Consider the following 8091-nt stretch of genomic DNA (forward strand, 5'->3'; position numbering starts at 1 on the left):
GAAGTGGAATTCGCTCTTTTTGTGGAATTGTGGGTGCCGACTGAAAAGTCGGCGGAACAGAAAATTGAAACAAAGGATTCCCCAACCGGCCCTCCTCCGGTGGGGGGAGTGGTGCTTTCACCATCTCCCGAAGAGCGATCCCCTCCATCTCTAGGTCGCCCGTCTCAGGGCCGCTTCGATTTTCTTTTTCCACCCTTTGAAGCGGGCTGAGCGGGCGGGGCGGGCTGCTGACGACCGGTTCCTCGCTTCTTAGAAGAGCCTCGGGGAGGAACGGAGGCGGCCGCCGCAGGACGCCCTCGGCGAGGAGCAGGCTGAGGTGCCGACGTGGACGGGGCAGGCGCAGGACGCTTCCGACGTGGCATGATCTGAGCGATGGCCTCAGTCTGCTTCTTGGCCGCGGAGAATTGCTGGGCAAACTCCTCGACCGTCTCGCCGAACAGGCCGGTCTGGGAAACCGGAGCATTCAGGAGCCGGGTCTTATCAGCATCCTTCATGTCCGCCAGACACAGCCAGAGATGGCGTTCCTGGACTACCAGGGTAGACATCGCACGCCCGACGGCGCGTGCGGTGACCTTGGTCGCACGAAGCGCCAGATCCGTAGCCGCACGCAGTTCAGAGAACTCCGCCGAGTCGTGACCTCCCGCGTGCAGGTCCCTCAGAGCCTTAGCCTGGTGGACCTGCAGCAATGCCATGGCATGCAGGGCAGAGGCTGCCTCCCCACAAGCCTTGTAAGCAGCACCGGACAGCGCCGAAGACTACTTATAGGCCCGTGAGGGGAGAGTAGGCTGGTCCCGCCAGGAAGAAGCGACACCGGCCGGACACAACTGCATCGTGACCGGCCGCTCCACTGACGGGATACCAGTGTACCCCTTGGCATCTCCACCCTCGAGAGAGGTGAGGGGTGAAGGCTGAAACGGTCGGTTCCGGGCGGAAAACGGGGAGAACACGGGCCGCTCGTCTCCATCGGGACCTCCGCTGGCAACGGATCAGGGCGCTGGGAGCTGCTGGACGAACCAGCAGACCGACCCAGCACCGTTATACGGAGATCATCCTTCGCAAGTCTGGTAGCTGCGCTCTTAGCAGCACCAGACTTGGAAGGCGGGCGCCGTTCCCGGAGAAACGACACCCGTCTCCGCAAATCCGCCATAGTCATGCCCTCACAGATGGAGCATGAACTATCACGCAACGCTGCCTCTGCGTGCTGGAGCCCCAGACACGAAAGACAACGCTGGTGGCCATCCCGGGGGGCGATGAACACACCGCATCCAGAAACCGAACACGAACGGAAATCCATCTTTAAGAAGACGACCCCGACCGTGACACGAATGAGTGGCTGTCTTTAAAAAGACACAAAGCTCAAACGTGCTGCTCTTTTAGGGAAATCACTCTTTTGTGCGAGCTGGTGAAACACACAGGGAGAGGCAACGCACTCACTCGAACTCAAGTCCTAAATTAAAGAGACAGAGAGAGAGAGAGAAAGGGTGGAGAAAAAACACTGCGAGCCTCCGCTGAGGTGTCTTTGCCCAACCAACTTCAGCAAGCTGAGATCTTATTTTCTTCCCTTCCAGAACAGGATCTACGAAGATCAGATAGAAAGCTTCTCGAGAGCAGATGTCTGCCGGCTTCGAAGCAATAAAAGCTAATTTGGTATTGTGCACCTGCGGCTTATATACGCACCTGGCGGGGCGGCGCCGGCATTATGCAAATACCTGCATGCCAAGTTCATTGGCGTTTTTATAGTTTCTCGAAGTAGATAGGTCACCCGCGGAGCGGTTCCCAATTCGTCGGTCACGACGTGACGTCGTAGTGACCGACTGAAAGGGAACTATAGAGCAGGTTATGAAAAGATTCACGGAGTTCCTGAAGCCGTTTAAAATTTTATTTCGTTTAGACTATCGTCTAAATATTGTAGTATTGACGGCGCCGAAGGTTATGGCTTAGGTCATTGCTTAAACTATACTCGTATACGGAATATTTAATTAAATAACGTGATGTTACAATCAAAAGTTTTAATCAGAGCCTTGTTCATGATTTGTCTAAATCTAAAACAAACATTTACTTTTTGTCAGTGTAATGGTGAATTATTTTACCAACAATGAGTTTTAGAAATCTTTACTCGTTTACAACACACACCCGCTGTGAGACACTCAGCGGTGAGACGCGCATGGGTTAGAAAGGAGGGAGGGATGGAGGGGGATAGAGACGCTGGCGGCAACTGTCAAACACGACCTGTCAAAACACCATCTGTCAAGGGAGTCATAAAACACAATCTGTCAAAATACCATCTGTCAAGGGGGTCATAAAACACAAACTGTCAAAACACAATCTGTCAAGGGTCATAAAACACGACCTGTCAAAACACCATCTGTCAAGGGGTCATAAAACGCCATCTGTCAAGGCACCATCTGTCAATGGTGTCATAAAACACAAACTGTCAAAACACCATCTGTCAAGGGGTCATAAAACACAAACTGTCATAAAACCATCTGTCAAGGGTCATAAAACACAACCTGTCAAAATACCATCTGTAAAGGGGTCATAAAACGCCATCTGTCAAGGGGTCATAAAACACGAGCTGTCAGACACTAGCTGTCAGCGGGTGGGGGAGGGGGTCATAAAAGTTTGACGAATGGTGGCCCACTACAACTACTGACGTCTATCATAGCCCAAGAAATAGACTAGTCATCAAATAGACGGCTATTAAACGTCTACATATATACGTCTAATAGACGGTGAATGTGGGTCTAGGCTAAAACAAGGCTAATTTTGGGCTGTCAGTGAAATCTAGTAGACGTCTATCATAGCCCAAGAATAGACTAGCCATTAAATAGACGGCTATTAAACGACTACACGTTTGTGTCTAATAAAGAACAAAAAGAATGGCTAAAGAATTATTTTTAATCCATTAAAAAGGTTCTCATAAACATGCAATCATGCAATTTATTACAAAAAATATTGTTAATACAATAGAAATTCAGATAAGACAAAATGAAGAAAAACTACTTTTAACAAAAAGAATAAAAACAGTAACAAAATAAAAGCATATATAACAAAATACAATTGTAAAAATGAAATAACATCTAAACATTAACAAACTATCTTCAGTTCACGTCAACTTATTAATTGTACTAATTTCTATACCCCCCCACCCCGTGCTCCCAGGTGCCTGTTTGAAATGCCCCCATTGCATCCTTCACTTCCAGTTCTGTTGCTGCTGGGAAGTTGTTCAACACAGCATCTGCCAAATATGAAAAGAATGCATGAGACAAGTATTTCTGCTTTATGTTAAATGTGATAGTCATTCTCTTTTGAAGAAGTCATATATAAATATTGACAGGCAACAATAATCATACCGTTCTCATTACTAACAGAAGTGCATGTTTCTCTGCGTGTGTTTAATTACATTTTTGGAACTAGCAAAAGAGGCTTAAAGGCAGGGTATCTGATTTTGATCCAGAATTTTTTTTTAGTTATGCTGGTCGAAAGTCTCCTCAAATATTGATAGCTCTCACTATGTTAAGTTGTCTAAATGTGTATTTTTATATATTTGTGTCACCTGTTATGCCGAATGCAATAATTGGACGTGGGCATGGGCCAGTTACCGGTTTGAAGGTATACCGAGATTTTCAGAGTCAAGGTTTTAAAAAACCACAAAAATTTTCTGTGATACCGTTTTCAATGTATGAACTGTGTTTACACAAAGTGAATTAAATCATGTAATTGAATTCATGTTTACATTTACAATTGAAAGAATATTATCATTTAAAGGCTTTATTTTTACCTGGCATAAACGTTGTTTGTTGCTTAAAAATAAAATGTATTGTGTCCAGTTGGAAAGTTGATGTTTTAATATGCAGACATTTGAAAATAACACATTTTAGTGTCACAATGGCAACACCACAACACCGTGGTATTTTTGCTTACGGTTATCATACTGCCAGAATCTCATTCCGGCCCATAATTGGACGCATTAAATTTTTGCCCCTCTTCTGTGAACGTGTTTTGCATGCCACTTCACAACCTGTTCACACTCTGTAAAAATCAAATAAACCTTCCTGCTGAATTGACACAGGAGCTACAAAACGAAAGACATTTTGAAACAACAAAAAAACATCTGGATGAGCAAAGAGCAAAAACCCAAATTAACATTGGTAAGTTCACTGCATTTCTGCAAGATGGAAACAGCTACAGGTCTGAAAGGGTCGTTGCAGTGTTTCTTTTGGAAAGGTAGGTATGCAGTGTGATTCTATTTTGATGGATTCAGATTGTATTTTAATGAAACTTGTTGCTTATGTAGTTTGTGTTCCTTTACGAATTAGTGTAATGATATTTATCTTTTCAAATTTCTAAACGTGCTGTATTTATTTCGGATTAAAAACAGTTGTTTATGTTGGTTATTTTGGTAATGTTATTCACTTTGTCAGTCTTACTGGTTAATGAGATAGGAGTGTGCTTCTGGTTGGTGCGTGTAGGCTAAAGTTAGTATTTTTCAAAATCAAATACCCTGCCCTTTAAGATGCCAAGCATAAAATATTCACAATACAATCTTATTGACATAAAACCTGTCAAATGTCTAAAAATAAAACATCTAAACAATATTGTATGGATGAGTAAACTGTTGTATCGGCAAAGAGTAATTTAATCTGGGGCTTTTAACATTTAGAAAATATTAAGGCAGTACCGGAACCGGACTGTCGTCAATTACTCCTCACATTACCTAATGTCATATTAAAAGTACTATTTTGTGAAACACCATTCAGCCTAAAACTACATACAAACACACTTACCTTTAATAACTGAGAAGTGATGTTTTTTCAAATGCTTGCTTCTGCAGTGGACCACCACCATTCATGTTGAACTTTGAAATTAATGAATTTTAGTGAACTCTAAAATAGAAAAGACAATGTCGTTAACAGTTGCAGACTGAAATATTTTCTGATTTTTTGTGACCACATGAAAGACTGTGTTGACACCACAATGTCTGATTAATATTGCATGTTTAGAGAATTTACCTGTCCAGCATTCTTCCGGCACGGTCTCTCAAGTTTCTCCCTCCAGTTTCGCACAGCTTTGACACCTGAATAGCACATGCCTAAGTCAGTAATTGTGCAGTATTGTATGCTTCAGTGTACAAGTGTTTACCAACCTTAAAGGTTAATGCCCACTGACCTGCAAGTTTTCCCTCACTAACACAATAAAACTCTTTTTTCCAACAGACTGAAGGCCTGTAAGTTAAATCCATATGGAAAAATAGCTTTCCCCCACAATCTATCTCTGCATGCATAATTGTAAAGCACAACACTGCCTACATTACTGTAAGCAACACAGTAATAACTTAGCTTAGTTACTGCTGTTACTAAAAAGCAGCCTACAAATCACTCATGTTGATCTTCAGTGTAACGTTACATAGACTCATTTACCTCCACTATTTTATTACATTGCAGGTTGTACTGTTTAGGTTTTATAAAACATGGGTTACTTACTACGTTATACTGTTAAGTTACCCGCAAGAATGTCGCGATTACAACAACAAATAAAGTAAATAAATTTTAAACACATGTAAAATAAAATAATAAAAACACTTACAAGACCAAACGAGTGTGGTAGATTGCTTTCCTCGTGGCTGCTCTTCTTCTTCTTCTTCGTCGGTTTTATTGGCGGTTGGCAAACCAGCGTAAAGGTGCATTACCGCCACCTACTGGACTGGAGTGTGAGCAGCAGATTAAATAAAAATAAATAAATAAAAAAAGGAAAAAAAGAAAAAACCTATTATAGTCTGTCAATTAATGCAGTAGTTTTTAGGAATGTAATTACATAGTCTAGACTTTTATAAGTTGATTTCCCCAATAAGTACTCTATTGTCATGTTTTGTTGTCCAACTTGATTTTCCAACTTCCTTCTAGCCTCCTCATATTTCTTACAGTGTATCAGAATGTGTTCTACAGTCTCTTGAGCTTTACAATAGTCACAGAATCCAGTAGGATGCTTCCCTATTCTGTGCAATGACTGATTTAATCCAGTATGTCCAATTCTTAGTCTTGTAATTGCCTTCTGTTCTTTTGGATTCCTGCCGTGTCTCATAATAACACCTACTTGTTTTTGTATTTTGTAAAAGTGTCGCCCTGTGTCTGATATGTCCCAAAACTCCTGCCATAGCTTTAGTGTGTGACCTTTTATAATGGTTTTCATTTCTGCTTTACTCAGTGCTACTTGTACATCAACTCTTTCATGCTTTATTGAGCTTTTTGCCAACCCATCAACAATTTCATTTCCCTCCACCCCTACATGGGCGGGAACCCACAGAAATAAAACCTCTAGCCTCCTGTCATGGAGTGTAAGAAGCACCTGCAATATTTGGTAGATAATGTCCTGCCTGCACGATGAGTTTCCGGGTTGTAAACTTGATAAAGCAGCCAGACTGTCCGAGGCTATGACCACATTTTTATTCTGACTGTTTCCTTCCAACCATTGTAATGCCCATAATATACCCAACAATTCTACAGTATACACTGATAAATTATCTGTAGCTCTATTTACAATTCTTACTTCATGGTGGGGAATGTAAATTGCAGCCCCAGTGCGGCCTGACTCTGGCTCCTTTGATCCATCCGTATATATAAGTAATTTATTGCGATAATTGTTCAAATATTCTTGAACAATTATCCACGGTGGTATTATTCCAGAATTCTCTTTTAACATTTGTTGTAAGCTTATATCTACTAGCTGTTGTATGAATCTCCAAGGTGGTATTAATGATATTGACACAGTGGGGGTTACTTGTATTTGATTAATGTATGCCCTTTGTGCATTTGTATTCCCTACCCATCCAAAACTATTGAAATTTGTTCTAGTATATTCTGAGCATTCTTGTAAGATGGATTTTACGGGATGTGTTTTCCTATGTCCATGTAAATTTACATAGTATGTCAGCATTAGTTTGATTCTCCTGATGCACAGTGGCATTTCTCCTGTCTCAGCCTGTAATGCAGATATTGGTGACGTTTTAAATGCTCTAGCACAGATCCGGAGTGCCTGTGCTTGTTCCACATCAAGCTTCTTAAGATGTGATTCTGCTGCTGACATATATGTCACGGCCGGGGGCGGACCCGAATATACTAAAGGTCACGCCCCTCTCAACTCTTCCACCTCGAGGAGTTTCCCAAGACCACCCCAAATGACCAAACAGACGAGTAAACTACGTTTAAAATGAACTTTATTTAAATATTTAAAAGGGAGAAAAAGGGGAAAGGGCAAATTAAAACTAATGTGGCTTCTTCTCGCCTCCAGGGCCACTTATGCCAAGGATGGGGGACAGGGGCTCCTTCGGGGCTCCAATCCTAAAACCCGTGGCGCACTCCGCTTCTTCCTGGAGGCAGAATCAAACAAAGAATTATCCAGCTGTACTTTGCTTCGGGTCACTACTGCTCTAACTCTCCGTTTTTTTCTCTCTCTCTCTCTCTCTCCTGTGCCTTAGGTACGTTGCTCTTCAGATCCTGGAAGCAGAGAATCGTTAGCGAGACGTTCAGGGAGACAACTCACAGTACTGGGGACTTCGTACACCACAGAGCACTCGCTGGCACCAGGTAGGCAATTACCACAATCACGGGTAGATGTCGCCACACCAAGGTAAGTTACTCACAGCACTGGGGGTCTTCGTTCCCACCGAGCGTGCACTGGAATGCAGATAGAGGTTGCTGCGAACACAGGTAAGTGTCACCACACAAAGGTCGGTTACTCACGGCACTGGGGGTCTTGGTTCTCACAGGGCCTTCCAGTACTGGGGATCTTGGTTTACACAGGGCATTCGAGCACTAGGGATCTTCGTTCACACAGAGCATTCGCTGGAACACAGGTAAGTGATTGCTTTAGGCACAGGTCACTCTCACTACACAGGATAAGTTACTCACAGCACTGGGGATCTTCGTTCACACAGAGCATTCGAGCACTGGGGATCTTCGTTCGCACAGAGCATTCGCTGGAACACAGGTAAGTGATTTCTTTAAGCACGGGTCAATCTCACTACACAGGATAAGTTACTCACAGCACTGGGGATCTTCGTTCACACAGAGCATTCGAGCACTGGGGATCTTC

The 8091-nt window shown here is 43.1% G+C and overlaps 1 long non-coding RNA gene across 1 annotated transcript; it reads right to left on the reverse strand.

Moving 5' to 3' along the window:
* Positions 1 to 3145: 3145 nt before the first annotated feature.
* LOC135746949 (uncharacterized) lies at positions 3146 to 5706 on the reverse strand. Its single transcript, XR_010531640.2, has 4 exons — positions 5587 to 5706; positions 5013 to 5077; positions 4788 to 4886; positions 3146 to 3238 (listed from the first exon to the last, which is right to left on the reverse strand). It is a non-coding gene; the product is annotated as an uncharacterized lncRNA (long non-coding RNA).
* Positions 5707 to 8091: the final 2385 nt, after the last annotated feature.

Source organism: Paramisgurnus dabryanus, chromosome 1, assembly GCF_030506205.2.
Source record: "Paramisgurnus dabryanus chromosome 1, PD_genome_1.1, whole genome shotgun sequence".
In the NCBI taxonomy this organism is placed as follows: Eukaryota; Metazoa; Chordata; class Actinopteri; order Cypriniformes; family Cobitidae; genus Paramisgurnus; species Paramisgurnus dabryanus.